Here is a 22,626-nt window from a genome sequence, read left to right as displayed (position 1 = left end):
TTTATACATACTTCCAGCCACCTTTTACTTGCCCGAAACAAAGGTGGAACAAGTGCCGCATTGCAAAGTGGGGAAAACAAACTACAAACACTTCCGGGAAGAAAAAAGAAAACATGATAGCGGTATCATTACTTTACTGGCTTATACGAGCACACATAGGTAATTGGGTAAAGGGAGACCAACAGCTATTCCATCAAATATAATTCAGCTCCAAGACACAAAACCCAGCGCATAGGGTGCATGACAAAGTATTTAAACAACGACTTGTCGGACGCGGCATAATGTACACCAATGTCATTTTAAAATGATACCGTTCGTTCTCAGTTTTTTTATGAAAAACCATGAATAGTGGCTTTACAGAATGATATTATTATTTCAGTTATTCTATATGTATATCAAAACTATTGAAATGATAGCGTACAGGGCATGCCCACAAGATAGCATAAAAAATTTACAAACGATTTAAATGAACTGATGACTGAGCAACAAAATAGTTTCCTTTCGCACTAACTGCCCCTATTTGTGCAAGGTAATCTGACTACGAAAGGGAAAAGTAGTATTTACATCAGCGCGTTATTTTATGCCTTCAATCTGTCCTGGGTTGGTCAATATGGTATGCGAGCCCCTGTCTCTCCCGTCTCATAAATTCTTGTCCCCTTCTTTTCTCAGTATATTTTCAGTTCATTTGAATTATTGATTGATCGATTGATTGATTGATTGATTGATTGATTGATTGATTGATTGATTGATTGATTGATTGATTGATTGATTGATTGATTGATTGATTGATTGATTGATTGATTGATTGATTGATTGATTGATTGATTGATTGATTGATTGATTGATTGATTGATTGATTGATTAAGTGAGTGAGTGCTTGAGTAATTGAGTGATTGATTGGGTGAGTGAGTGATTACATGAGTCATTGAGGGAGTGAGTGAGTGACTGAGTGGGTGATTGTGTGATTGTAGGTTGTAACGCGCGACGCAATGCAGGCGATGAGGCTCACCGTGCTGGAGGGAGCAGAAAATTACGCCCATCTTCCCGCGAGGGAACCCTGATGTGATGCGACGCATCGGGGGGTTCAATCGGGGTTTCCGTTGGGTTTGATTATCTAAATCGCGTGAAACGTTCAGCGTCACGTGCCCGTCGCTTCGCATCCTTGTCTTCAGTTGAAGTAACGTTGCCATCAGATTTTGGATTGACGCTGGTACTCGATTGTGTCAAACCACTCGCTGACGGGACTGTTGCTTCCATCACACAACATCCAATGACGCAACGGAGCCGTCGTCGTCAAGCGATGACGCAACGGAGCCGTCGTCGTCAAGCGAAGCACAAGCAAAGTCAAGCGCAGTCAAGCGAACGCACTGGACTAAACCGGCGCAGCGCGCTTACCGCTTTATATTCAGCACTTGAAGGAGAGGAGACGAACGGAGGAGAGTTGCGCATGCTCAGCGAAAGCAAATGCGAGAGAGAAGCGTCAGCGAAGCGCGCGCAGCTGTTATGATAATGAGACAGAGAGAGCGCGTTGCACACAGCTGTTGGCGAGAAGAACGGAGGAGAGTTTGCGCATGCGCAGGTGGTGTGCGGACGCCGCGACAACGACGACGCCGGAAGGACAGACCCGAGAGCAAGAGATGCTCGCATCTAATAATTTTGACCACGAGGGGATGTTTAACGTGCGCCGAAATCTCGTACACACAGGTGTTTTTGCTTTTCGCCTCCATCAGAAAAACGGCCGCCGTGGCCTGGAATCGAACCCGCACTCTTGGGCTCAGCAGCAGAACACCTTGTCCACTGAGCCACCGAGGCGAGTATTTCTTTCAATATGTGTGCAAACATAAACGCGGACGCTACTCTTGTAACTCCCCCTTAGCGTTCCTATAGTTTTTTTTTATTTCGACCTATATTTCGCAGCGGGTGATTGCGTCACGAAGAAAACCGATATTATCTAGAAATTATTCGCTGAAGCACTGCATGTTTGAAGGATATAATAATTGGTGCGGCGCCAATTGCTCTTGCTTCCTAAAACAGCTCTTCATTAAACCACAGCTCCATTTTTCCGCTTTTTCTCAGGCAACTTGATAGAAATATTAACTCGGGACACTAAATTTTCATTGCAACAGTGAGGCTTGGAAGACTCTTAAAACGTACGGTACCAAGCAAGTTCAAGCCCGGCTTAAAAGATATATTGTCTTAGGCATTCGCATCATTCGGTCACAAAAAAAAGCTCCTGTGTTTTTGCAGCCGCCCCTTTCCATAGAGGCGATTTCCCGTGCAAGCCGGGTGAACTCCAATTTCAAGGGTCCGCACTCGAACAGGGACGCCTGTACCCCTTAAAGAAACTGATGGGTGCCCGGCGGTACCAGGATTCGAACCCAGTACATCCCGCATACGAGGCGAGTGCTGTACCTCTGAGCCATCGCTGCTGTTAAGCGCTAATGCGGTAAAGGGTAGACGCTATATTGGTTGGAATAAGGTAAATAATTAATTACCTATGAATTTGTTCTTTAGCACTGCTTCCATTCTTTAGAGGTCAGCCGACTGACAGCTTTTTTTAATGCGGAACTCTTGCGGAAAAGGCGGCGTCACCAGTGTCGTATCTCATAGGTAACGATAACACCACAATCACTGCAGGCATGCAGTGCTGCCTGCAGCCTCTTCGTCTTTTTCGTCCCTTCGTCTTTTTCGTCCAGATTATCGCCGCCGTGCTGCTGCCACCACGGGACTATGGAGGATCTGCGCAGGCGCCAAAAGTCAACCAGATAAGACTGACTTACTACTACGACGCGAATGCCGCTTCGACACTGGGACCCATCGACGCCTGCTGGCTTCACCGACCTACAGGGACTACACAGCACACCTTCTCGGGTTACAACGCTGCCCTGGTTGCCTTCCGGGCGCCTTCGGGTATAAAGCCAGGACAGCCCTACCCAAGCTTCACAGGGCACGGAAGCACTGCAGGCAAGCAGATGAGTAACCCGTTTGTCTTTTTCGTCCAGATTATCGTAGCCTTCCAGCCGCTACCAGTGGACTATGGAGGATCTGCGCAGGTGCCAAAATTCAACTGGATAAGACTGACTTAAGACTACGATGCAAATGCCGCTTCGACACTGGGAAACATCGACACCTGCTGGGTTGACCGACCTAGAGAAACAACACAGCACGCCTGGACGGGTTACAACGCTGCCCTGGCGGCCTTTCGGGCACCTTCGGGTATAAAGCCAGGACAGCGCCACTCAAGCTTCACAGGGCACGGCAGCATGCATGCAGATCAGTAATTCCTTCGTCTTTTTCGTCCAGCTGAGCAAACGCTACGGCAAATGCTTCCGATGTAGCGATCCTTGCTTGATTGTGCTGTCGTGCCCAAGCCTGCTTTGTCCTATGCTTTTCGACATTCGAATGCACGGTTTAGATTTACTGCTTTCAGCAGTACAGACCTGACTTTGCTAAGATAGAGAAGCAGAAAGCACTTATAGCTAATGACATAAAGGAGATCAAAGAGGGACGGGTCGCTTCTATTGACGCGAAATTGAAAACCCTGACCGTACTTGACAGCAATATATCAAAGTGTATGGACCAGGTATCTAACCTGCAGAAGGATATAACAGCTCTTGAATTGAAATTAAATGACCTGGAAAATCGTTCCAGGAGATCTAATCGAATATTCTACGGCATTGAGGAGGGCAAAAACGAAAACAGAAAATCTCTTGAGGGCACAATAAAGGAAAAAATTCTGAAGAACATTCTCGACATAGAGCCTGTAGCCATGGAAATGATACACCGTCTAGGGCGAGCTGCCGAAGGAAAAAATACACCAGTAATCCTGAAACTGTTAGATTTCCGAGATAAGGAAAAGATTTCCAAGAACTGTCACAAACTGAAAGAAACAGGCTTTTCTGTAAGTGAAGATTTTCCTCGAGTACGAGAGATCAGGAGGAAGCGGTGGAATAGCGCAAGAGCACTGAAAGATGCGGGTGACAAGGTGAAGTTGTCATATGGTAAATTGTACATAAACAAATAATTTTTTATCTTGGACGATGAAAAGATGACAATGTACCAATCAAAGAACACCAGAATCATCCGCCGACCACAAAAAACTCCCATGATGTACGCTAATAACACGCACTCGCAGGCCGCGACCTCAGAAATCAGCTTCGTGGACGTAAACGCTCGTAGCATACTTAACAAATGAGAATCGCTAGAACCCCTACTGCTCGAACTTGACTCAGATTTCATTGCCATGATCGAAACATGGTTAACCACCGATGTCATGAACCATGAAATATCGCCCCCAAATTACGTCGTAATAAGGAACGACCGGCCGACGCGAGGCGGCGGAGTGGGTGTTACGATAAAGAAAGAAATCAGTTACACAGTTCTTCCGGAGGTTGACAGTGTGGAGGCTATTTTTGTCGGGCTAATGTTTGGGTCGTGCGCTGTTACTGTGGGGTGCTTCTGTCGCAGTCCAACAAGTGACTGTGACCTCATGCAATCACTGCAACAATACATGCAACAACACGTATTAGGTTCGTGGCTGATATTATTGGGATATTTTTTATCTGCAGACAATGCAGTTTTCTTCCACGTGCTCAGAGATCATGCATGATATTATGCGTTCTTTTAACCTTTTTCAAATTGTCATTCATGCGACTCGAATTCAGGTGTCTTCGTCGACGATAATAGACCTAATATTCCTTAGCCAACACTTTCCTTCGGATGAAGTGAAGATTGACATTGTTGATGGCATATCAGACCACAAACTCCTCATATGTACCCTCCCCGTTCAGTAAAGGCCAGTTTACTCCAAACCTAAAATAACTTTTCGTGACTTTAACTCCGCGGACGACACTGCGATCGTAGACCACCTTGATTTCAAATTCTCCTGGTTGGAACAACTTTCCAGCGACAGCGTTGCTGATATGAAATAATTTTCCCCTGCGTAGATAGCTATGTTCTCAATAGAGTTAAAAAATCCCAAAACCATAACCCCCGCATGACGTGCGACATAATACATGCTAAACGTAAAGAAAACGATTGAGAAAATCTTTGAAAGCAAAGTCTGAAGAATCTGCATGAAACAAGCTTTCTGACGAACTTCACAACATGAAGTCGAAAATAAAGGTAGCCAAAAACAATTACTTCAGCCAAATAATCCCAGGCTTTCTGAAAAGCTCCCCTAGAAAGTTTTGGAACTACATAAGCCCCAGAAAGTATAGAAAAAAGGTAAACACCCAAGACAAAGAATCTGTCACTGCTGACTCGCTGAATGATTACTTTAAATCCGTCTTCACTGTCGGTGACAACATTATGCCACACATAGATTCCCGAAATCTACCCTATTTAGCTCCACTATCTATAACGGAAACAGGTGTGTTAAACCTTTTGCTGAAAGTTGGTTTAAGAAAGAGTAACGGTCGCGACAATATTTTAAACGCTTGCTTAAAAAGATATGCCGAACTATTAGCAAAATATTTGGTCTTTATTTTTGACAAGTCATTGTCAACAGCTACATTACCGAAAGACTGGAAAACGGCCAAAATTGTTCCCGTACCCAAAGTAGGCCGCTATGACACCGAGTCAAACTTCAGAATAATTTCTTTTACTTGCACAGTAAGCAAGCTGCGTGAGCATATAATTATAAAACACGACACACATAAAACGTGAACATATATTATCACATTGCCAATACGGTTTTCATCAGCGTCTATCGACAATTACTTAGCTTGTTGAACTAGCACATGATATATCTGTAAGCATAGCCAACCAAAATCACGTCGACATAGTCTTCTTGTACTTTTCAAAGGTATTCGATAGGTTACCACACAATAAGTCATAAAAAGACTAGAGGCGGTTATCAACGATGACGACATGATTCGCTGGATAAAAAACTACTTGATCAGCCGTTTAGAGTGCGTAGAATACAATAGAAAATTTTCTCCATTAACACATCACACCAGGAGTTCCCCAGGGTTGCGTCCTGGCCCCAATCTTATTTCTTATTTAAATAAATGACTTGCCTTCCAGTATTTCAGCTAACATTCGATTATTTGCTGACGGTTGCGTGTGTTGCCAGGAAATTAGCACCATAGAAGACTATCTGATATTACATTCTGCACTAAACTCTGTTTATTGCTGGTGCAATGACTAGCAAATATCCCTCATTGTAGAAAAATGCGCTCATTTATCAATAACAAGAAGGAAGAACAGGTGCGAACACATTTAAAACATAAATAATAGTCGTATAATCCGGGTGCACCAGCACAAATACTTGGGAGTGATCTTTACGCAAGACTTCAGATGGGATGCCCACATAAATCCTATCGCATCGGCTGCACTAGGAAGGCTATTTTCTCTCAGAAGACGCCTTCGATCAGGACCGCGAGAAACAAAGAACTGAGCCTACAATGCCTTTGTGAGATATTTACTCGAATACTCTAACATTATCTGGTTCGCGCATGCTAAAGTACACATAAATAAATTAGACCGAATACAGCGAAAAGCAATGGGGTACATTTACAATCGGTATGACACAAATACTTCACCAACAGAACTACTGAGGAACGCCGATATGCTTACCCTACAGAATCGTTCAAACCTAGCGTGTTTATAATTCTTACATAAACTATTTTATAAAAATGTAAACCTTGATACTTCAAAGTATCTCCCTACCAATGGAGCGAGGCCCACGCGGCATATCCAGACATTAGGATTTAAAGACTACAATTATCGCACTGATTGCCCTAAATATTCTTTCTTCCCACTACCTGTAAGAGAGTGGATCAGTATGCACAAATCGATTACGGGTAGTGCATTTATAGAACGATTCCTAACTATAATTGAACACCACCTCAACAAAATAAATTAACAAAAACGATGCCAAGAATTTCATCAAATGAGTCTATACGGTTTTCCGTCTCTCTCTGGGTCACTTATGATTTTAACTATTACTGAGTAGCTCTTCACTAATATGATTGGCTTGGTTTCGTAAAATGTTTGGTTTTGTTCATTCTTCAATGGCTGTTGTAAAATATTCCCTCCATATTATGTCTGTGTTTCATTCTGCGTCGAATTTGATTATGTTTTGTTGCTTTGTTTTTCTATGAACTTGGTGACGTTTGATGCGTGAGATTTCAGATTTCATATGTAATATGTAACCTTCGGTTGTCATGTAGAAAACCTGTCTCACATGTTGATACTGTTCTCGTCCTGTATGTACGAAAATCACGTTTGATTTTGTGTATTTGAAACTAAGTATCACCCCTCCTGCAAAAATCACAAATAGGATTGGCAGTATGGTAAGACGCGGCGCGGTGCAGAATTGAAACTAACGATAAGTGAGGACCCCTGTTGTTACGCGCCATGCCCTGAGTCAGGTGAAAAAAATGGCTTCAATTCACGCTGTGAAGGTGGTAGGAAAGCAAAGCTTTCACCGACACCCACAACAATTGCCCATGCGGCGTCACTTGAAGACACCCACATGGCTCTACCAAAAGTGAAACCAGAGATTTGCAATCCGTTAGTTGGAATTCGCGGTGGCGGCGTCCCGAACGCAGGAGCGTCGGCCACGGCCGGGCTAGGGTGGCGGACGACGCCGCCTCTGTAGTCCGGCCATGAGTCGGAAGTAACAGAAAACGGAGAGGAGCGTCTTTCGAAGGGTGAGACAGCCGAGCCTAGCCATCGTGATGTTCTAGCTTGGGGCTACACCACCGCGCGACACAAGCGTAGACCACAAAACAATTCGGCATGTGAACTTAGCGATTACCATTTATACCGATTGAATCTACAGTGAACCCTTATTATACGTCCCCCTGTCATACGAAGACCCGGGTCTTGCTACAGAACACCGGGGCCCGGCAAACTCCCCGTAGAAACAATGCATTAAAAACCCCAATAATATGACGCTCGTGTGCACGTGGTCCGCTCCATACGACGCACCATGGCGGGAATAAACTGGCGTTTTTCTCATTTTTACACCGCTTCGCCACCTCGTCCTGACCTTTCTTTATTCTAAACCTTCGTTTGGCGCTGCCTGATGTGCGAAGGTCCTCAAGCAAGCAGACGCAAGCAAGCAGGTGGGTACTGGTCGGCGGGAGTCAACCAACGCGAGAACCGCGAGATGTCAAAGTCCAGACAAGTGGCGCGGAGGACCGCCAATTTGAAGCTACCATTGAGCCGACGAACGTACTAACATAGACGGCGCAACCCAAAACCCACTTTCTTCGCCTGGTCTATTCAAGTTACTCTCATTCGCGACGCGTTCTCGCCCCCTCTCTTTGCTCCGCTTATCACTCTTCTAAAACCACGTTGTCGCTCCGCTCCTGTCTCGTACTCCGCCATCTCGTACTATTGTTGATTTTGCTTGGTCTTGGCAGTTCCAACTCTCGCCTTTTCCCCTCTAAATTTGCTCTACCACGTTGGCCGTATCTTGCGCGCGCAAGGCGCGGGGTTGGCGGGCTATAAATAGCGTGGGATGGCACGCGGGTTGTGTAGCGCCAGGTGCATGGTGGCCGGCTAGCGTAGAGCCGTGTTGGGAAGGAGGGGGCACCAAATAGGTGTTTTATTTTTAGAAATTTTAGACTTCAGTTAGGGGTTCGCAAAATACGTGAGAATGCACGAAATGTAGTTCTTTAAATAAGTTCTGAGCCCACCTGTCACGTGAGGCCGTTTTTTAGGGCGACATTTACCTTACCCCGATCGTACGACGCCCCGGTCATACGACGCTTCCGCGCGGTCCCTTGAAGGTCGCATTATCATGGTTTCACTGTAGTTAGTTTAGAAAGTTTGAGACTTGCGAGAAAGCTGAAGGAACTGTTATAATCGCTATTCATTAGAACCACTTGATCTTTTCGCGTTTTGTCTTACTTGTAAAGCCACAACTGAATTGGTATTCACCAATTTAGAAAACAGAGTCCTATTCGTGGAAAGCAGTGCGCAAAAGGTACCGTTTCTAAAGCGGCCGGATGCCTTTATATGGTCTCTCTTTTTTGTTTCCCCGCCCTGCAAAACGATCCTTAACGTACTTGTGCCGTACGACCACCTAATTCCGTCGAGTCTGGGGTACCCAGGGGGTGCTGTCGAACAAGTTAAGCGGTGCGAAGGAAGCGCGCAATCGAAGCGAAGCACGCCAGAACAGGCTAAAAACAACCCTCGCTAAAGCAGACGACAAAACCGTCCTTCCAACGCCCCCGCCGGTACGAGCAGGCAGTTCAAGCGAGTAACGCTGGGTAATAGCGCCATTTCGCCGCGCCATCTACTCTGTGCTCCGGGAGTGAAAACGGCCCTTCCCCTCCTTGTCCGCGTTAGGAGTTTGTGATCAAGCACTCCAGGATGGAATCGTTGGCTGGTAGAGATAGAAAGCTTTGCTTTAAAATACAGAGGGTTGTGCGGCAACAGCCTTCCAGTAAAACGTTTTTAATCAGCAAAAGGACACCATTAAGTGACCACTCGTTTTAATTTCACCTTTTCCTTAAGAGTTTTCGTCGTCTTAGGTTAACTTCGGAGATGTATCAAGAATAAGGGCAACCACGTACGTATGACCTAGAGACACTAGAATAGGTTTCAGTGTATCGGCACTCTTTTCTCTCAAGCCGCCCACAGCGGCCATTGGTCAATCCACATCACGTGCACTTGTTTACCCCAAAAGACCCGCGGGCATTGGGATTTTGGTGCCCCCGTATTGCGGCGTGCTCAGATTATTCCATAACCCGCGATTTTGGGGTGGTACTCTGACTTTTTTGCACGATGAGAGTCAGTTTTTAAGCCCCAGACACAGTAGCGATGCCGTGCTGTTCCGCACTGGACTGTTTCGACAGGCCGGGATGTGGAAAACGCCTGCTTTGCTTCCCGCTGGTTAATAATGACATTGCCCTAGTGTAACCTACAACCCATAGAAAAGCGTACCTGATTTAGGGACTCTAAAGTAACCTACAGCCACTAAATAAAATACGCCAGCGTAACCGAAACTGACCCTGTCGCACCGGCATGCTGTCTCGAAATCATCGAACGGTAAACGCAGCTATCGTGGTTGCCAAGCGTCGCCCGTACTAATTCCGCTCGTCAAGGTCGGCCAAAATAAGGCGCCTTACACTGGCCACCACAGCGACACGCACCAAAATGGCTTCCGGCGTGCGTGAGTGTCGATACTTTTAGGCGTAGCTTCTTTAGTGGTTCTTGTGTGGTCTTTAAAGAAGTGATCGCGTTATTATACCGTGAACGCCCTTGAAACTGTATTCGCCTCTATTGATAGCTTCTTGTGTAGTCAACACACGTTCGAAAACTGCTCAAAACGTCCTTATAAGTAATAAGTGTAAATTTCTTAGTGTCTCTTTCTTAGTGTTTCTTTGTAATATTTTAATTGCCACCAATTACACTGCAACACATCCAGGATGAAATTTTGGATTATGCGAAGAATTATTGTGCTGCAAGAGCCTCATGACACTGCTTGAAATTTTGTGGGAGATACGCTTTACCAAAATTGAATACTGACAATTTGTGTTATTTTAGTACACGTTCGTTGTACATTAAAAGAACCATTAAAACTCTTCTTTCTGGGAGCGTTGCAAGTATGCTGTATGTTCTCTAGTGTCACGATGTAACAGACAGCAATGGTCTTTTAACTTGTTCCCAAAAAAGCATTGCGAATACATTTCATGGTCGTTACACCCACCTCAGTAGATCATCATCATTACTGCGGCTCAAGGTACCTTACGCCGATTGTAAACTAAAGACACCCAACGAATACATACACTAAACGAATGCAAAATAAATACACTAACAGTTACACTGATGTGCGTACTAGGGAGGATCTTGAGCCTGGCGGTCAAGAAACAGAAGCGTCACGGCGTTCGGAAACATATCGTACCGCGTTGTCAGGTCTTCTCGGCTCTCAGTAGCAATTCCTGTGTGCGCCGCGGTTTAAGCGTCTGGCAGCTTCGATGGAGGGGTTATTAGCGACCAGTTCATCGACAGCAACCAGGCGGCAGTCGGCCGGTGTTTCCACAATGTGATGATCAGTGGAGGCGTGATTCCCTGACCAAGCCTTTTTTTGATTAAGATTGTCGAACATCACTTCCGCAGGCCCAGTTATGTTCTGCTCGCAAAATAGTTTCTGAAAAGGGGGTGCAAGACCTTTTCTTTCATTTATCAACCACGGCAGTTTCACTTGAGGTGTCGGGCGTCGCATGTTTCTTGTAAAAACTACAGTTCCTCTACAAAGCTCCCTAAGGAAAACAGAGTTGCTGGTCCAACTGCCACCTTGCCTTCTAAAGTCATGCGGTAAAGCCATCCGTTAGGCATGCAGGAGCCGCCGCGTCGTTTCCAGCGGCGGGGCGAATTCGGCGTTCGCGTGAGCTGCCGGCTGCGCCAGCCGCAGCGAAGGCCAGCCACAGACGCTGAGCTGCGCACAACTGGAAAAGGAGTTCGGGACGTAGAACTGAAAGCGGTCTTTTCTATGACGGTGGAACCTGTGGCGCGGAGGCTAGTGTAAATCTGTCGTTTAACTCTGGCAACTTTAATGCAAGAACTCTAGTGAAAACGTTGCTGCAGGATATCCTATGTTATTGCCATGCCTAATAATGAGTTTGAACTTTAACGCCATGCCCTGGGAAGGCATTAGCCACCGCTCTTGTTTCTCCACATACCCAACTGGGGGGATAGCAGCTGATAACTTGTGGAGATGAAGACGACGACGAAAGGGTGCCGGAGAATAAGAGAATGCAAAAAGCTCAAAGTTCGGCCAAGGCTGGAATGGCATTGTTCACGGATTTTTCTTTATATCTATTATATGATTTGTTAACTGTTTCCCCAGTTCCTGCAGGGTAAATATATAGGGCCATGAGGTGGGCGTTTTAGCCCCAAAAAGCCACCCCGTTTCTTGGCCAATCCCCCACGTGGGTACGTTCCACTAGAAGAAGAACAAGAACAACAAAGTTCGCAGCTCGCTTGTGGGCATGAGTACGCCTGTATAAATAAACAATTCTACTAGTAGTTTTGTTTGTACCGTGAGAGAAGTGGTAGAGGTGCTGGGTAAACGATACCCGGTTCATCAAGGGTTTCAAGTAACCTCCAAGATAGCCAGATCACGCCTGTCCACGAGAGAACCAGCCGCCGCTTACTTAGTCTGCCAGTAGAGTACTGGCCGCTACCAGATCGCACAACCAGGATGACGGGACGGGACAAAAACGCACAGGTCCCGTCTGAGACGGCTCCCACGACCGTTGGTTACATTGATCAGCAGAAACCGGTGCCAGAGCTCTTTTATGGCGAGGGTTTCGAAGATGCAGAGAACTGGCTCGACCAGTTTTATGCGTAGCCGTATTCAACGGTTTGATGGAGTAGCGTACATTTCACCATGTTTACTATGCTTTAGAAGAATCCGCGCGTACCTGATTTGAGAACAGCTAATCGGCAATGAACTCCTGGGAGGCTTTTCGCCAGCGGCTACTCGCTACCTATGGAAGCATCGAACGCAAAGAAAAGGCTGAAATTGCGCTGCAGGCGAGGAAGCAATGTCCGAATTAGAGCGTCGCCATGTACCTCGAAGACATGATCCGCTTATTGCCACGTGCAGATACATCCATGCCCGAGGACAAGATGTCACGGCATTTGATGCGCGGCGTCAAGGACGAGATCTTCGCCGGTCTAATGAGCGGTCTAATGAGGCCACGGTGATAGAGAGGGCGCTTCAACAAAGGGCGCGGCAGTGCAGACGCCGGGAAGCTGCCGTCTCTTGTACGAACGTTCTGACACCACTGGAAGCAACGTCGACGGCCTTTCTGAACTGTTCAGGCGGATTGTCCGGGAGGAGCTGGAGGCAATGCTTTGTGGTGATATGCCACGTCCTCCTGTTTCTGTTACTGAGCTCGTTAAGGACAAAATAAGGAGGGCTGTGCGGATGCCCGATCCAGCTGACGAGTGTGCAGGGTCAGAACTGCCCACATCTACGTATGCAGAGACCCTGCGTCAGTCCCGCTATTGTAATTCGCCTACTGTTACCACTGTTTAACCGCAACCAACTGCCGTAAACTTCATTCCGCGTACCGCCGTGCCACGTCCCGTCGTGCTGGTGTATCTGGCCGCACCCCTGACTACACACCCCTTTGCTTCCACTGCGGGGAGGCTGGTCATGTGTATCGCGCGTGTACATACCATACCACCAGGCTGGTTTGCGTAGATTCGCTCTGAATGCTCCGCATCCATGAAGCGGAGAACGGCCGCCTGAGATTGCGAAATACCTCGCCGAACGTCGCGACATGTTCCTTCACCGACGCTCTGAGTCCCGTTCGCCGTCTCCGTACCGACCCCGCTCCTTCAGTCCTCGCTTCGCGTCCAACTCCACCAACCGCCTATTGTGCAGACCCGAAAGCCGGAGAAACTGAAGTGAGCGACCCCTGGAGGTGAGGCCGCTTCTGACGAATCGCTCAAAGATCATCCATTGCGACGACGACGACGGCGGGAAGGACCGCATATATCAACGACGAGGCACCGAGTGACAACAAAATCTGCACTACCCAACCGGCTTCGTGCGACCTACTTGTACGAATCGACGACGGTCCGACGACTGCATTGGCCGACACGGCTGCAGATTATTCCGTTATAAGCAAGGCGCTAGCGATTTCACTTTAAAAAGTTATCCACCCGTGGACAGGCTTACAAATTCGCACAGCTCGGGGTCATCTAATAACACCTGCCGGTAGGCGCACTGCGTGGCTGACAATCCGCGGCGTTACACACATCGGCACCTTGGTAGTACTTTCCGAATGTTCGAGGGATTTGATACTTGGCATAGACTTTCTCAACTCTTATGGGCCCGTATTTGACTTACCGAAGTCCACAATCACCTGTTTCACAAAGAAAGCTATAGCCGGAAGCATTACCGACCGACATGACACGGCCCTTCAGATTGTCGACGAAACGTAACGCTTCCCGCCCTGCAGAATGGATGCGCACCTGTCTTGCTTACCAACTTCACCAATGAGCGTCGCCATCTTGCGAAATGTACCACCGTTGCATTCATTCACTAAATCGCAGCAGTGACCCATTTAACAAAATTGGGGGCAAGTTCAGATGACTCACCGACACCTGACATTCAGATACGTGTGGAAATCGAGCAGAAACTCTCGACCACAAGAATAATGCTTTAATATGCCTTGTGCGTGAATTCTCCGATTGCTGTGCCATGACAGCTAAAGTGCGCCATACGCCGTTCGCGGAGCACCGAATAAATACAGATGAGTCCGCCAGGACTGTGCGTCAGCACCCGTTCAGGGTATCCTCAAAGGAGCGGGAGGCGATCAAGAAGCAAGTGGAAGAGATGTATCCAACCGTCGAGAAATGCATGGGCCTCCCCAGTTGTGCTAGTAATGAAAAAATTACACCATCTTCCCGTGTGAAACCATGAGCAGGATGGGAAGCATCACGGGGGTTCCGTGTAGGTTCCGTTGTGTTGCTTTTATGTCGTTTCATTTATCGGAGCACGAATGGGAGCGTAGTGTGAACTCCCATGTAGAGACAGAGTCCACAATGTTGAGAAATGTAGAGAAATGTAGAGACAGCGAAGAGACCGACACACGCGTTACCTGATCGAACACCTCCTGGTTCTCGTCTTTCTTTATTGCGTGCTCACCCTCCTACCCCGTGCGTGCTCACCCTTTATTGCGTGCTCACCCTTTGCTTGAGCTGCAATGCGTGTGGCGCTTGCCGCCACACCTTTTCCACGGGAAATTCAACATCCTCCTTTAAAGTTTTCAGTTCGTAGTTTCCTTTGACAGTCAGTGTCGCGTGCCTTCGTTTTATCAGTAGCTTCTTGACGTAGTGAGTGAAGGTTATAAGGCGCATTCGTAGCAGATGCTCCCGTCTCCGTATGTAGCGCAGTCGTCACCCCCTACAGCATACGATTTGTGCCAGTGATGAAATACTGTTCCGTGCCATATGACCTTCTCGTGCTGATAGGATTGTTTAGCCTATAGAAATGTCTCATGATTGTCCGCCATGCCGAATCACCTGGTGCAACTAAGTCAATTTTTCGTGAACAATGTGCGCTTGTGTGCAGTGCCTATGCGGCGCAATCGCAGCCGCCGGACTGGTTGCATCTTCTTGAGGCGTGTGTGTGCCTGCCTGACTTTTAAAATTTGTAAGTGAATGTACCGTATTGTAGTTAGGGTGGGACTTTAAGCTTTTCGGGCGCGTTTTCTATGCAATAAAGAAAAAAAGTATGTAGCGCAGTGGGAAGAGTGCCACGTAACTCCCGTTGCCGCCAGAGAGTCGTGGGATCGAAACTGGGCGCCGCCTATTTCTTTTTATAGTGGACTGCGCTGACGTCAGGCCAAATGCTGACGGGGCTGAAGAAACGCGCATGCTCAGTAGAGTGCGGACGGCGCACAACAAGAGAGGGAGGGAGGGATACAGCCCCGAGCATCAGATGTTTCGCCTCTAAAAAGGCAACACCCTCGATTCCTGCGTTGATTACCACCGATTGAACAGTGTTACAAAGCGACACGTCTACCCCTGCGAAGAATTGATGACACATTAGACCTCCTGCGTGATGTGCTAAATTCTTTTCCTCATTGGAGCTCAAATCTGGCTGTAGGCAAATCGAAGTCGACGAGCGAGATCGGGAGAAGACGGCGTTCGTGACACCGGACGGCCTGTACGAATTAAACGTCCGTCCCTTCGGCCTTTGCTCGGCGCCGGCTACGTTCCAGCGCATAATGGACACTACTCTGGCAAGACGTAAATGGCAGACTTGCCTGGTGTATTTGGATGACGTCGTTGTGTTTTCTAGCGCGTTCGCAAATCATTTGTCCCGCCTGAGAAATGTCCAAGAAGCCATTTTTGCAGCACAGTTAACTATCAAACCAAACAAATGTCACCTGGTTTTCCAAGAACTGCAACTTCTGGGTCCTGTTGTCAGTGGTAATGGCGCTCGACCAGACCCCCGAAAACACGACCGCTGTAGCTTCGTTTCCTCGACCCAGTGACAAGAGGGCTGTCAGACGCTTTTTGGGACTTTACGCATACTACACACGCTTTGTGGAAAGCTTTTATCCCATAGCGGAACCCTCACGCGACTTATGAAAGATAGTGTAGCCTTCGAATGGAGTGAGGAACAGCAAAATGCGTTTGAAGCCCTCCGTGAGCGCTGGCAAACTGCACCAGCAATGGCCCACTTTGACGACGCTTCGTACACCCAAATTCGTACTGACGCCAGTAACGTTGGCATCGGTGCCATACTTGTACAGTGTCAGAACGGTGTGGAGAAGGTAATAGCATACGCTAGCCGCGCTCTTTCCAAAGCTGAAAGTAACTATTCCGCGACAGAGAAAGAATGCCTAGCAGTCGTGTGGGCTAACAGCAAGTTCCGCCCGTACTTGTACGGTAGGCCGTTCCGTGCTGTTAGCGACCACCATTCCCTTTGCTGGCTCGTTAACCTCAAGGACCCGTCCGGACGGCTTGCTCGGTGGAGCTTACGGCTGCGAGAGTACGACATCACGGTCGTATACAAATCGGGTAGAAAACACTGCGACGGTAACTGCTTGTCCCAAGCACCAATTCCGGCTGGACCGTCCGACGCCGTCAAGGAATATCCGTTCATCAGAGTCGTTCATACTGCGGGTATGGCAGTACATCAATTTTCCGACGAAGAACTGCGCCCGGTCATTGAATACCTTCGTGGAAACGTTGCCACGGCTCCACGTGGCTTTCTTCGGAGAATAAATTCTTACTGCCTACTCAACGATGTCCTGTACAAAAGTAACCATGACCATAGCAAGAATAAGTTTCTCTTCGTCATTTTGCCAGCATTACAAAGTGATATTTTACAGGCCTGCCATGATGAACCAACCTCTGGGCACCTCGGAGTCACTCGCACGTTTGGTAGAATCCATCAGAAATACTACTGGCCAAGACTACTAACATCAGTATAGCCGTATGTGATGACCTGCCGTGACTGCCCGCGACGCAAGGCACCAACTACTACGCCGTTACTTCAGGCCATACAAGGTTCTCTCGCGTCTATCGGACGTTAGCTACGTCGCGCTTCGAGAAGAAAACGTGTTTTCCTCGCCAAGAAGACAGCCTTTCCCAGAAGTTTTACATGTACGCGTGAAACCGTATCACGCCCGGTGACAAAGCGATGACTGTTCGTGCGTTTGAATTTGTCATGCCTGGCGCATGCTGATGTCGTAACCAAGTAGTTATTATTATCATTTTGTCTTTCAACGAGTGGAATCGGGTCGATACCATCCAGGAAAGGGGGAAATGCCGCCAGTGGCGATGAGTGAACTTTAGCGCCATACCTGGGCAGGCATTACCCACCGCTCTTGTTTCTCCACATACCCAACAGGGGGATAGCTGCTGAGAACTTGTGGAGACGAAGACGACGACGAAAGGGTGCCGGAAAAGAAGAGAAGGCAGAAGATCTCAAGAGTTTGGCCAAGGCTAGCCGTTCGTAGCTCTCTTGTGGGCATGAGTTTACCTGTGTGAATAAACAATTCTACAAGTAGTTTTGTTTATACCGTGACAATACCTATAATAACATGTGAGTATCAGTTACAGGAGATGATCTCTAACATTTGAACGAATATTGTTCAGTGTCGTCGTAATCTAGCAAGAAGCAGGGCATAAAAAGCGACTGAAGAGGAGAGTGGAGATCTAAAGTTACCACCTGACCACAGAGGGAGACTGAGTGGGAGCGCGAAGGGAGCGAGAGAGGGGATGGGAATGAAAGGATTTCATTCAATGAAAAATCAAAGCTCCTTTACTGATCCTCAAGAAGGACTTGAGATGAAGGACCTGAAAAATTTTAGGCCGATCCGCTTACTGTCAGTCGTCTACAACTTACTTACCGAGGTAATCGATAACAGAATTATCGCCACCTTAGATTTCAGTTAACCTAATGAACAAGCAAAGCTTTGTAAAACTATTCCACAATACACAATACTCACACGATCAAATAGGTGATGAAGAAATCCGCGCAGTATACTGAACCCTTATACCTAGCCTTCATAGATTACGAGAAAGCATTCGTGTCGGTCAAAACCTCAGCACTCATGCAGGCATTGTGGAATCATGATGTAGCCGAGCATTGTGTAAGAATACTAGAGGATATCTACAGTCGGTCCACAGATACCATTGTCCTGTATAAGGAGAGCAGTAAAATAGCTATAATGTACGGCGTCAGAGAAGAAGACACAATCTCTCCAATGATATTCAAAGGATGTTTACAAGAGGTATTTGGACATTGGATTGGGAACAGTTGAGCGTAAGGCTTAATGGGGAACATCTCAGTAACATCAGATTTGCTGATGACATTGCCTTGCTAAGTAACTCGGGGGCCAAATTTCTAAGTATTATTACCGCACTGGACAGGCAGACTAGAAGTGTGAGCCTAACGATTAATATGCAGAAAACAGAAGTAATGCTCGATAAATAGGGAGAGCAGAGTGGTTTGAGAGTGGTGGCGAGGAGGCGGAACTAGTAAACGATTATATCTACTTAGGCCAAGTAAACACTCCGGATGCCAACCATGAGACAGAGATAAATTAGAGGGATAACAATGTGGTATAGTGCTTTCGGCAGGCATTCTCGGATAATGAATGGTAGCCTACCATTGCCCTTGAAGAGGAAACTAAGTAACAGCTGCATCTTACCATTACTCACCTACGGCGCAGAAACTTGGAGGCTCACTACAAGGGTCTAACTTTTATTGAGGACTACTCAGGAAGTAATATAACAAAAGATCATAGGTGTAACGTTGAGGAACCAGAAGAGAGCGGTGTGGGTCAGGGAACAAACTCGTGTTAAGGATACATTTGTAGAAAATAAGAAGAACTTGGTGTGGGAAGGGCATGTAATGCGAAGGCAAGTTAACCGTTAGTCATTAAGGGCAACAGAGTGGGTCCCTAGAGAAAGCAAGCATGGCAGGGGGCGCCAGAATGTTAGGTGGCTCGAGGACATAAAGACGTTGGCGGGATAAATTGGTCGCAGTTAGTCCTGGACCGGGATAATCGGAGGTCGATTGGTAAGGCTTTTGTCTTGCAGTGGGCGTAGCCAGGATGATGATGATGATGACTGTGACTGCGACGACCTCAAACGTAACAATTGCGAAGCAGTGATTCGTCAAAAATACAGCAACGCCCTTTCTACACTAGTTTCACTATTACCCTAGTGTTGACATCAAACGCAGTCAACAGAGGCCGTCGCAGCCCCTGAGGCTTCCGCAGCCCCTGAAAACTATAGAATATCCTGGAGGATGGGGGAGCGGGGGAAGAATGTATTACCTTACTCAGGGAACTATACCGAGAGGTCTAGGTGTAAATAGGGTGGGAGAGGGTAGCATACAACACGCCAGTATACACCTTCAAGGGTTTGGAATAGAATGTCCTCTTTCTCCTTGCTGTTCATTATCTACATGGCGAGTTTAGGAAGTAAGATAGAGGGAAGTAGGCTGGGATTTGATCTACAATACGTAAAGGTGGCGGAACAGCGAATTCCAGGGTTAGTGTATACTGACGACATTTTGTTAATGGCGGGTGACCGGACTGGTATGCAGGCCTGATGTATATATGCCGAGAGGAAGCGACGCACCTTGAGCTAGCAGAGAAAAATCAGGGACCATGGTCTTCAACGACGACACGGAGCACAAATCGGTACTAGTTAAACGAGTAGAAATATCACAGGTAAAGGCGCGTAATTACTTATGAGTATGGCGTAACGATTGCGCAGATTACACAAAGGCGCCTGAGGCCCACCTTGAAACAAAAGGAAATCAGACTACGGCTATAATGAAACATACAGTGCTGTTGGGCTACAACAAATACGAGGTGGTAAGGGGACAGAGTTACTTGATATAGGAGTTGCGAAACTCCCCATAAGCCCCATGCATCAAAAAGTGGCCCTACGATTGGTCCACTGCTTTGGATCTTGTTTTACAGTGGCGCCATCTTTTGGTGACAAAAAAAACTATACAACTTGCTTCGCCGCTCGACGACCTGGGCGAAAAAAGGTATTTGAGTGCTTACGTAAATTTGTTATGCCAAAGGAGCCCAATTTGCTCAACTATGTAAGTGTTTTATATACATGCGAAGCAAAAGTAGTAAAAAGAAATGCGACCATGGGGTCAACCGTCGCTTGCGCACTGTCGTCTGCTGCGCGTCCTCTTCGGTCTTCCAGCGGCAAAAAATAAATAAGTCGCTTCGACAGCTTTATGCAAGCTAAAATTGATTATTTAGAGCCGCTTGATCGGCTACTACATAAGTTTTGGCATACAATGAGCTGTAGGCCAAACGATAACTGCAAATTTAGTACTTCAGTTCGGACATATGTTGTGCCGGAGTTGCCGCACAAGCGTCGAGGCAGATGCGCGGATGCAGAAACAATCGCTTCCTAGAAAGCGGTGTTAAGATAGTTATTATTACCTAACGAAAGCACAAAAATAAAGAATTATGCACTTTCAAACAAAATTTAACGTTAAATTGTCAGTTGGAATAATTTTTTTTTGGATAGTGCATGCGGCGGCCGTAGTGGCGCCACGGTACGCACGATCCAAAGCAGGGGGGGTCCAGGTGCGGGTCATTTTTTTAGGTGGAGTTTCCCAACTGCCTACATCGAAGAGCTCTGGTAAGGGGTCTGGAAAGGGGTCATGGTTCCAGGATGGACTTTCGGAAATTCCGTGATATGCGTGAAATCAGAGACGAAACCGGGTTTGGAGGTAAATCATAGGGCCGTACGCGCGCAGGCCCTAGGGGCTCATGGCAAAACCACTGCAAGGGGATATGGGCCGGTCGTCCTTTTAGGCAAAAGAGGCGCAGAGCCGGATAAAATTTGAGATAAGACTACGTGAAATGGAGAAAAAAATGGCCCGTGAGAGTGTTTATGTACCTGTATATTAGGAAATGGATACGCGGTGGAGACGGAGGACAAGACAGCTTACCAAGAGGGACGGAAATTGGGTAGGGAAAGGCTGGGTATACACATCCGTTAAAGACCAGGTAAAGGCAGCAGAGACGACGAAGTGGGTACCGAGAATGAAAGCAAAATATCTTGGAGACCTGTAGAACAGAGAAACCAGAAATCAGGAACGAAGGTTTGTATTTAAACACGTGCGGCAGGGCATTGCGCTTTGAAGGATGGTCGGGGTGTTTGAGAACACAGGTATACACGGCTAACTAAAGGCAAAAGAAACTTGTGTATGCTGCGGCAGGGATCTGGAAACCGTAGAGCATATTTCCATTGACTTCACAGAGATACGACCGCGACGGGGCGACGGGGAAGCGACGTTGACGGAGGCTTAATTTTTTGTGTGAGGGGGAGCCTCAACTTCGATGCCATAGAGGTTAGGAATAGGCGGCCGGAGTGGTGGTGGAAGAAAAGTAAGAAAAAGAATGGGACATCGGAGGAGCAACATACCGAATTAGATTGTAGAACAGAATGGGGAGATAAATAGGCGTGCAAGGGCAGGAAGTGGGAAAGTGACGGCAGTTGAAAACATAGGGAGAGGGGTAGACACATTAAGTCAGGTAAGGGTAGTGCAAATAACTAAAATAACACACGCAAGCAGGTTGGTGACAACCCACTTCCCGATTCAAAAGGAGTACTCTTAATCATCACCGTCGTCATCAGGCGTATATAAAGGCACTAGAGAAAGTTTTAGTAATTTGAGGTTATTGTACTATTTCATGTTGTTTCTCATTAGTTTATGATATTGTGTACTTATTTTCGGACTAGAAACAGCACCCTCCGTGGGAGCAGCGCAGCACAAAGAACATTTTAAACCTGAACACTTTGATGTCTTAAATGATTGACGTCCAAAAGAACGCTTACTGTGCGCGCCATTTTGCGCGTCCCTTTGTGCCTTGCACCAGTATAGTCATTCAGGGGACGTCTTATGGGATTTACCCTATTAACTTCGCTCGATTTGACCCCCGGATAGAAGAATGCCTGCATTACAAGCCAATATCGCATCGTTTCTAAGTGAACGCCGGCATATTAGAGAATTCGGCCCCTTGAAAGACAATAGCACCATGTAAAAACTGCTCTACTTGGGCAAAACTATTTTAGGGTTTGTCCTTTCTACGTTGCTGCTATTTATTTTAATAGCAGCAATTATTGCTCGTGAACACCCCCAGCAAACATTTTCCGCTACATTTGATGACAGCAATGAATTTAAATAATCGCAAGGCCGTAATTATGTTTCACGAGATTTTGGTGATTGGCGTTTCCAGAGCATGGAGTGCTGTTTCTCGTTGAATATAGGAAGAATTGACTCCCGCTCTGTTTCTTACGCGACAGTCAGGCTGTAATGCATTGATGCATTGTACCAAAGATAAGCCTCGTGCAAAAAGCCTAAACGACTTCACAAAACCTTGCAATGCCGTTACGGTGCTTGAAAATATTGCAGGTAACACTTCTGCCCCCTTGTTTTCCCGGTAATGTCTTACTTCTCCAGTGTCGACTTCGTAGTCTGCGTATCAACACGTTTGCAGCATCAGTGGTGCATGCATTCTTCAGGGTTGATGCTGTGACCCACGGGTGGTCCTCACCCGGTATCTCTTCGCCGCAGAATGTGCATATCTTTTTATCTGGGGCTGGGCAGTCATCCATGCCTTGTCCTAGTCAGCCGCATCT

The 22,626-nt window shown here is 47.0% G+C and overlaps 1 protein-coding gene across 1 annotated transcript in view; it reads right to left on the bottom strand.

The window, feature by feature from the left end:
• The window catches only part of LOC144142295 (venom metalloproteinase BumaMPs1-like), a 99,128-nt gene that overhangs the window by 19,558 nt on the left and 56,944 nt on the right, over window positions 1–22,626 (bottom strand). The gene's annotated exons all lie outside the window — the stretch shown is intronic.

The sequence above is a fragment of the Haemaphysalis longicornis genome, unplaced genomic scaffold (genome assembly GCF_048455015.1).
Source record: "Haemaphysalis longicornis isolate Haplotype H1 unplaced genomic scaffold, Haemaphysalis longicornis Haplotype H1 scaffold_6, whole genome shotgun sequence".
In the NCBI taxonomy this organism is placed as follows: domain Eukaryota; kingdom Metazoa; phylum Arthropoda; class Arachnida; order Ixodida; family Ixodidae; genus Haemaphysalis; species Haemaphysalis longicornis.
This window is presented reverse-complemented; position numbering and strand designations above follow the sequence as displayed.